The sequence below is a fragment of the Miscanthus floridulus genome, chromosome 14 (assembly GCF_019320115.1).
Source record: "Miscanthus floridulus cultivar M001 chromosome 14, ASM1932011v1, whole genome shotgun sequence".
Classification (NCBI taxonomy): Eukaryota; Viridiplantae; Streptophyta; class Magnoliopsida; order Poales; family Poaceae; genus Miscanthus; species Miscanthus floridulus.
In genome coordinates, this window is record NC_089593.1 from 34,715,545 (window position 1) to 34,724,087 (window position 8,543).

Sequence of the window (8,543 nt, forward strand, 5' to 3'; positions counted from 1 at the left end):
GAGGCGAAGGGGGCAGCGGAGGGATCGGACAGGAGGAGGAGGAGGAGGACAGCCAGCCGCAGGAGGGGGCCGTCTCCTCCCACGCCGCGTGAGGAGGAGCTAGAGGAGGAGGTGGTGCCTATGGACGAGTCAGACGAGGAGCTGGTTTGGCAGACGGATGAGGAGGAGGGGCCGCACGAGGGCGAGTCTCCTCCCATGCCGTGGGAGGCTGCAGGCATGGGTTCCGCTTTCTCCGACTCCTCTTCAAGTGTCTACTTGCAAGGTCTCGCGAGCCTCCCACAGGTTCCGCTTCCTCACCAACGCCCAGTGATTCACCCCGAAGGGCAAAAGTAAGTAACTTTATATGTTATCACCACTACTTCATATGATATGATGAAAAAAACTAATATTTTTTCTTAATCACTTGTGCAGGAGCTGGGTGGTTGTGTCGGGTGGTAGCGCACGGCTAGTCAACGGCATCCTGGGTCTTCTGTGTAGGCAACACTTCCCTGGCATTGTCATGTACACATCGAAGACGGAGCCGGCCTACTCGTTTGACCACTACACCATCACCCCCGATGCAAAGTACCCCAACAAGGCGGCGCGGGTGAAGACAGAGTTTTGGGTAAGTCTCCCTTGCACAACATTGCTCAATACGTCGCATTCATTGGACTTTTCTTGAAATAATGAATGGATACATCACTTTTGTATGCAGACTTATTACAGATGCGAGGAGGGATTTGAGGCCAGGGCGGAGTAGGTGACTACCAAAGCCTGTAAAAAACTCATCATCGACATGCATCACGAGGTGCGCATCTAGGCCATTGTAACCTACTACGGGTCGAAGCTTGGAGAGAGGAAAACCAAGAAAGACGCAAGAGAGATGCAGCTGACCCAGGAGCAGTACCTTGAGGTAAATGAAGAACATCAATATTGATTCATTTTGAGATTAAGTTGGTTTAATTTGATCTTCTTATATGTCCAATACTTGATGACGTGTAGATGATTCCCTGGTGGTGCCAAGCGTATCCCGAGTGCTGGGCGATGATGGTGGAGAGGTGGTTCATAGAGGAGTACCTCAAGATGCACAGGGATGCCTGGGACCGTCGTTTGCAGATGCAAGGTCCAGCACACCATCAAGGCAGCCATAGCCTCACCAGATACAAACAAGCATGGGTACGTTGACACGGCCTCTACTCCCTCTCTCTCCTAGATCTGAGCACGGAGTACGAGCGAGAGCCCGGCCATTCGCACACGGCCGACCGCTGCACAGCACCGGGTCGACGCACTCGAGGTTATTCCTATTTTACTTGTCATATATTGATCTTTACACACCTTAATTAGCTTTGCATTACTGAAACATTGGAGTGAAATATTGCAGGCCCGGCTAGAACAAGAAATGAGACAACGTTAGGAGCTGGAGGCCGGGTAGTAGAGCGGCAGGCCTAGGCGCAGAGGCTGACGGACATTATGGAGTTCCTACATGGGCTTGGGCAACGTGTTGGCTTCTCTCTGCCAGCTAGGCTGTTGGTTCCACCTCCGCCTCCGCGTCCTGCAGCTACAGCTACTCATGTGAGTATGAAAGTTTTTTACTTTCACTTGTGCTTTGCTTGTATGGCCTCTACCTTCCTAGATTAGCTATCCAAATAATCTTGTCTCACATGTAATCTTTTCTCCTTTGTGCAGTCTCCATCTGATGGTGGTTCGAATAATCCACCTCATGCACCTCCGAATGATGGAGCTGGGTCTTCACCACAGTCGCAGTGGCCGAGATGAGTGCACATTGTATTTTTTCATTTGTTGTTCACTTGGTGATGGACTTGTGATATACTTGTGATGTACTTGTGGACTTTGATGGACTTGTGGATTTATTTGGATGGACTTGAGCACTTATTATTATATATGTGATATATATTGTGATGGATGTGATATGTGCGGATGGATGTGTGGATGGATGAGATATATATGTGATGGATGAGATATATATGTGATGAATGAGATATATATATGATGGATGAGATATATATGTGATATATGTTTGTATGAATTTATTTGTCATGATGGAATGTAAAAAAAATTAAAAATTGCCGTTTTGGGTCACTTTGCCGAGTGTTGCACTCGGCAAAGGACCCCGTTGCCGAGTGCCATGGTCACAACACTCGGCAAAGCTGGAAAAATGGGCGCTCGGAAAACCATTTTTCTAGCTTTGCCGAGTGCCATGACCATGGTACCATGGTACTCGGCAAAATTTTTTTTAAAAAAAATTTCAAACTTTGCCGAGTGCTGGCCAGAGGGCACTCGGTAAAGATTTTTTTTAAAAAAAAATTCAAACTTTGCCGAGCGCCGGCCAGGGGGCACTCGGCAAATAATTTTTAGAAAAAAAAATAAAACATTTTTGCCAAGGGCCGGATAGAGGGCACTCGACAAAGATTTTTTTTAAAAAAATAAAAAATCTTTGTCAAGTGCCTGCAGGGTTGGCACTCGGCAAAGCGACTGTCAACGGGGCCGGCGCCGTGATGATCGCTTTTATTTGCCGAGTGCCCGATGAAAGACACTCGGCAAAGAGGACTTTGTCGATCAATTTTTTGCCGTGTGTTCTTTGCCGAGTGCCACACTCGGCAAAGAACCTGAATCCAGTAGTGCCTATCAGGTGCTAGTATGGTTCCACAGGTCCAATCAGGTGCATGCCTGGTCCACTAACCTTCCTAGCTGGCTTGCCAAGAAGGATCCCTGCTAGATAGGGCTGGAGATTTGCTGCCGTTTTATTGACCTATTTTGCAAAAAAAATCCCTGTTCTTTTGTTAATTTCTTTTACCCATCTCATTTTAGCTCTTGGTCATCAAAAAGCCACATTGGATGACGATATGTAAGGTGTAGTAGTGTGGGCCATGGGTGGTTCATGCTAACATTCCTATGTTCTCAATCTGTGTTGTACTTTCTAAAACATGAAATTAATTTGAGTAATGCTAAATAACACTCGAGTGTTACTCTCCCTCTTGATTCCTCTCCCTCTCATTCTTCTCCATCTCTGGCCTCTCCTCTTCTTCCCCAACTCCAGCGGGATTAGAAGGGGCTTTGGGGAGGCAGGACGCCCAAACCGTGGGGATGGCAGGAGGGCGGCGTTAGGGTTCTGGCGGCGGTAGAGGTGGCCGAGCCAGGTCGAGGCAGGGGCGCCCACATGGCCATGGCGGTTACGAGGGGAGGGGGGAGAAGGAGGCCGCCATGGGGGTGGTAGGGTCTCGCCGGCCACGGTAGGGTTTCTACCGTGTCGTGATGGGGATGTGAGCGGTGGGCGGCGGCGGCGCGTCGGGCTTGAGAAAGAAGAAGTCATGAAGAAAAAATCGAGTGTTCTCGGCCTCCAAAGCACTCAAGTGCCCTATAGATAGACTCATTAATTATCAGTTCAAGGTTGATGGATATATATGTTTCCACCAAACAAGAAATACGGATAAGTTTCAAGAAGAGTAAAATATAATGGTGGTCTTGGTAGGAAGGTGCCACTTTGGTCCTGAATTTTCGTTTTTTGATTTATGAGTACATCAACTCCTATCGGGTGCCTGTACAATTGTACATGTCCAAATGGCTACATACCCAGTCCGCTATCCTTCCTAGCTGGCATGCCAAGATGGGTCGCCGCTGGATAGGGCTAGAGATTTGCCACCATTTTATTGACACATTTTACAGAAGAACTCCCAGCTCTTTTGTTAATATTTCTTTGCCCCATCTCATTTTAGCTCTTGGTCATCAAACATCCACATCCATGCCCCCAAATCATAGGCATAGAACCCTAGCCTCTGATTCTTGGTAGGTTAGTTGTTGTTGTCTCCCCTCTTGGCCGAATTTGTCTCACCCTCTTAATTGTTTCTCAATATTTTTATTACCATTTGGCCTATCTCGTCGACAATTGGGCAGTGCTCATGGATGGTACCTCAAGTTCGGCTCGATAGAAAGAAAAGGTGGTGCTCCCTTTGATTGTTTGCTTCTACCACAACATACAAAATGTGACGGATCTGATGCGTGGACGATTAAGAATATGATGGCCGCTACTTCTACACATCTATCTAAGAATGAAGGTGAGTATAACTTTGAATTTTGTTTTTGGCCTAGGCGGCATGAGTGTGAATTTGACCAAATTGTTTACAGTGTGATGGGTCTAGATATGACTTTTGGCATTGGAAGATGTAACCCCTAACCATGTACTAGGTGATGTCATGACTCAAGAAACATACTGTGTGGAAAGGGAGAGGGTTGACCAAGAAGAGGACAAGAAGAAGAGTGTAGCATTTAAGGCCGCATCATCATCCAAGAGCAAGAGCAAGGCTAAGAAAGAAGAATCAAGTGATGATGAGCAAGCTAGTGATATTGATGATGAAGCTTTGGCTCTCTTTGTGCACAAGTTTGGCAAATTTATGAAGAATAAGGGCTATGGTGCAAGAAAGAGAAGAGAATATTTCAAGAACAAAGATTATGTGAGAAGACGCTACAAGTGCAAGAGAAAGGATCATGTTGTAGCGGATTGCCCCGACAATAGTGACAATGATAAGGATGAGAAGAAGAAAGAAAAGAAGGATACACTACTATAGATTGACTTATCACTATCACCACTTTCACTGCCGTAGCAATAAAAGCGTCGGTGTGATACTTCCACTTTTGATTGGACTGATAGGGAGGCCTCCTAAGGAAGAAAACTGGCAGTTCAAAACCATCAATGCTACGGTGGTAGTGGGGTTGAATTCCACTGTTGTTTGGAATGTCAAGCCGACTAGGATAGGTGTTATGGTGAAAGCTCTAGTTTGGTTTTGGTGAATTGATGAAACCCTAAGTGCTAACCTAGTTCATCAAAGTGATCATGAGATAGGTAACACATTCCAAGTGGTGAAGCAAATGAAGATCATGACATGATGATGGCAATTCCATGATGATGATCAAGTGCTTGGACTTGGAAAAGAAGAAAGAAAAACAAAAGGCTCAAGGCAAAGGTATAAGTGGTAGGAGCCATTTTGTTTCGGTGATCAAGACACTTAGCGAGTGTGATCACATTTAGGTTCGATAGCCGAACTATTAAGAGGGGTGAAACTTGTATTGAAAAATGGTTATCAAAGTGCCACTAGATGCTCTAACTCATTGCATATGCATTTATGATCTAGTGGAGTGCTAACACCCTTGAAAATGTTTGTGAAAAATTTGCTAACACACATGCACAAAGGTGATACACATTGTGTGTAGCACTTGGGAGCAAGGGTAAGAAACTTCACTGGCGGAGTGTCCGCCCGTAGAGTGTGGACAGTCCGACGGTGCCATCGGTGCACTGTACAAAAAAGATAGGGTTTCACAGAGTGCATCGGACGCTGGCCTCAATTAGACCAGTGCGTATGATCAATGGAAGTAGTGAAGATGCTGGCATCTGTCTTTGACCAGACGCTGGGTCACTTCATGCCCAGACACTGGCAGGGTGCGTCTGGTCCTACTGATGTGGTAGCGCACAGAGGAGATAGTGACTGACCGGACATTGGGTGAGTCTAGTCGGGCATCCGGTCATGAGTGGAGCCTTACTGGAAATGACCGGATGCTAGGGTCCTATGTTCGGTCATGATCAAACTGATGCGTCTGGTCATAGCTGGAACCTTACTGGAAGTGACCGGACGCTGGGGTCCTATGTCTGGTCATGGCACTATGGTGCGTCCGGTCATCACTTGACCGTTGGGATAGGGTGCTCAGTATTTGAAGAGAGAGATGACATGGCAGCCATCCGTTGACTGAACAATGGTAGGGTGCGTTCGATCGATCTGATCGGAGAGTCCGATCGCCCTGAGCTGTGCCCAGTGAAGGGGTACAACGACTCTATTTCATGTGGGCTTTTATTTAAGCCCCATTGCTGGCTCTAGCTCACTCTCTTGGCCATTTGCATTGACATAGCAACCTTGTGAGCTTAGCCAAAGCCCTCCCACTCATCTCCATCATAGATTCATCATCTTTGTGAGATTGGGAGTGAATCTAAGTGCATTGCTTGAGTGTTTGCTTCTAGAGGCACTTGGTGTTCATGTTTTGCTGTGGGATTCACTTATTACTCTTGGTGGTTGTCGCCACTTAGACGGCTTGGAGTAGCAAGGATTGTCGAGCAGAGGTTCGTGATTGTCTCTGGCTTCAATCGTGGTGATTGTGAGGGGTTCTTGACCTTTCCCCAATGGAGAGCCAAAAGGTACTCAAGTGAATTGCTCGTGGCTTGTGTGATCCTCATCTTGTGTTGGATGTGCGGCACCCTATTGAGGGTTTGGCATGTGATGCCAATTAGCGCGTGAACCTCCAAGTGAGTGAATCGCCACAACAAGGACTAGCTTGCCGGCAAGCAAGTGAACCTCGGTAAAAAACATTGTGTCATCATTTGATTTCGAGGTGATTGGTCTTTATTGGTATTGATTCTTGCGATTGATTGGTTTATTCCTCTACTCGACGGTATAACCATCTTGCTCTCTCTCTCTTTACATTACCGCAAACTAGTTATCAAGCTCTTTAGTGTAGTTAGTCGTGAGAGCTTGTTAGTTTGGTTAGTGTGGCGCTTTAGTTAGTCTTTGAGTGCACACTAACTTAGTGTAGTGACATAGCCATTGTGTGGATAGAGACTATAGAGACTAGAATTGTGGTAGGTGGCTTGCAATTTTAGTAGGCTAGCGCAACACTTGCTTCGCCTCATAATTGTCTAACCAGTTTGCTGAGTGTTGTTGTAGAAATTTTTTATAGGCTATTCATCCCCCTCTAGCCATTAGGACCTTTCAAGTGGTATCAGAGCCGAGGTCACCGTGATTTGAGGCTTAACATCCTTCGGTGTAAAAATGGCTCAAATCAATAGTACTAAGAAGCCACCCCAATTTGATGGCTCAAACTATCCCTATTGGAAGGCTAAGATGGCAGCTTATATCAAGTCAATCAATAGGAAGGTTTGGAAGGCGGTGGAGACCAAGATTGAGATTGATGATGAAGAGGCTCCCACCATCGCCGAAGAAATGCTTCTCCAAAATAATGACATTGCTCTTAGTGCCATCCATGATGCTTTGGATGAAAGAACAATTGAGCAAATCAAGAACATTGATAGAGCTCATGAGGCATGGAAGAAGTTGGAGGAATCATTTGAGGGCACTCAAGCCGTGAAGAGTGCAAAGGCATACATTCTCAAAGAAAACTTTGCAAGCTTCAAGATGAAGGAGGATGAGAATGTGCTGGAGATGTTTCATAGGCTTCAAGTGCTTGTCAATGATCTCAAAGCACTTGGAGAAGAGGTGAAGGACAAGGACTTCTCCCACAAGTTCTTGAGATGTTTACCTTCAAGATTTGGCACATTGGTCACTATTCTAGTGAGGAGTGGTTTGGACACCATGACACCAACCAAGTGTTGGGAGATATAATGACCTATGACACATATAGAGATGATGATGAGAAGGAAGAAAAGAAGGAGAAAAAAGATGAGAAGAAGGATGACAAGAAGAAGAGTATGACATTCAAGGCTACATCATCCAAGGGCAAGGCAAAGCAAGATACATCAAGTGAAGATGAAGGTTCATGGGATGATGATGACGATGAGAAGATGGCTCTCTTTGTCAAGAGATTTGGCAAGTTCATGGTGAAGAAAGGCTACCATGCTAGAAGGAAGAAATCTTCATCTAAGAACAAGGAAGAGTAAAGAAGGTGCTTCAATTGTGGAAGCAAGGATCATTTTGTTGCTCAATGCCCATACAATAGTGACAACGGTGATGACAACAAGAAGAAGGACAAGAAGGAAAAGAAAGAGAAGAAGGACAAAATGACCTTCAAGAAGAAGAAGGGTGGTTCATATGTGGTCACTTGGGATAGTGATGCTTCCTCAAGTGATGATGATGATAGTGACGATGACAAGACCACCAAGAAGAAGGCACTTGCAAGGATTGCTATCATTGAGAAGCCTTCTCTCTTCGACACACCATCATGCTTCATGGCTAAGGCCACTAAGGTACAAACTTGTGATGATGAAAGTGATGATGAACATGATGATGAAAATGAAAGTGATAGTGATGATGATGAACCCACTAAAGATGAATTATATGACATGCTAGAAGATGCTAAAGAACACTTTGAGATTAAGAGAAGGGAATGCAAGAGCTTGAATAAGGAAGTAAAAGCCCTTAAGCAAGCCCTTGATGAGCTCAAAGCAACTCATGAGAGGCTAGAGGAAGCCCATGAGAAGCTTGGCAAGGCTCACAAGAAGCTTGAAAAAGCTCATTCCTCTTTGCTTGATGAGCAAAATAAAAAAAGCATGTTGAGACTTGTGATGTAGGCTTAACTTGTGATATAATTGATGAATCATTATCTATGGCTATCATTGTTGCTCCCGCTAACCCTTCTTGTAGTACTTCTACTTCCACCTCATCTAGTAGTGTTGGTTTCACTTGTGATGCCTCACTAATGGTTGAGAATGAGACCCTCAAGAAGGAGGTTAATAAGCTCACTCACACCTGGGCTAAGGCCTATGGTGGTGAGGACCGCTTGCTTATGTGCTTGGGTAACCAAAGAGCTTTTCTCTACAAAGAGGGATT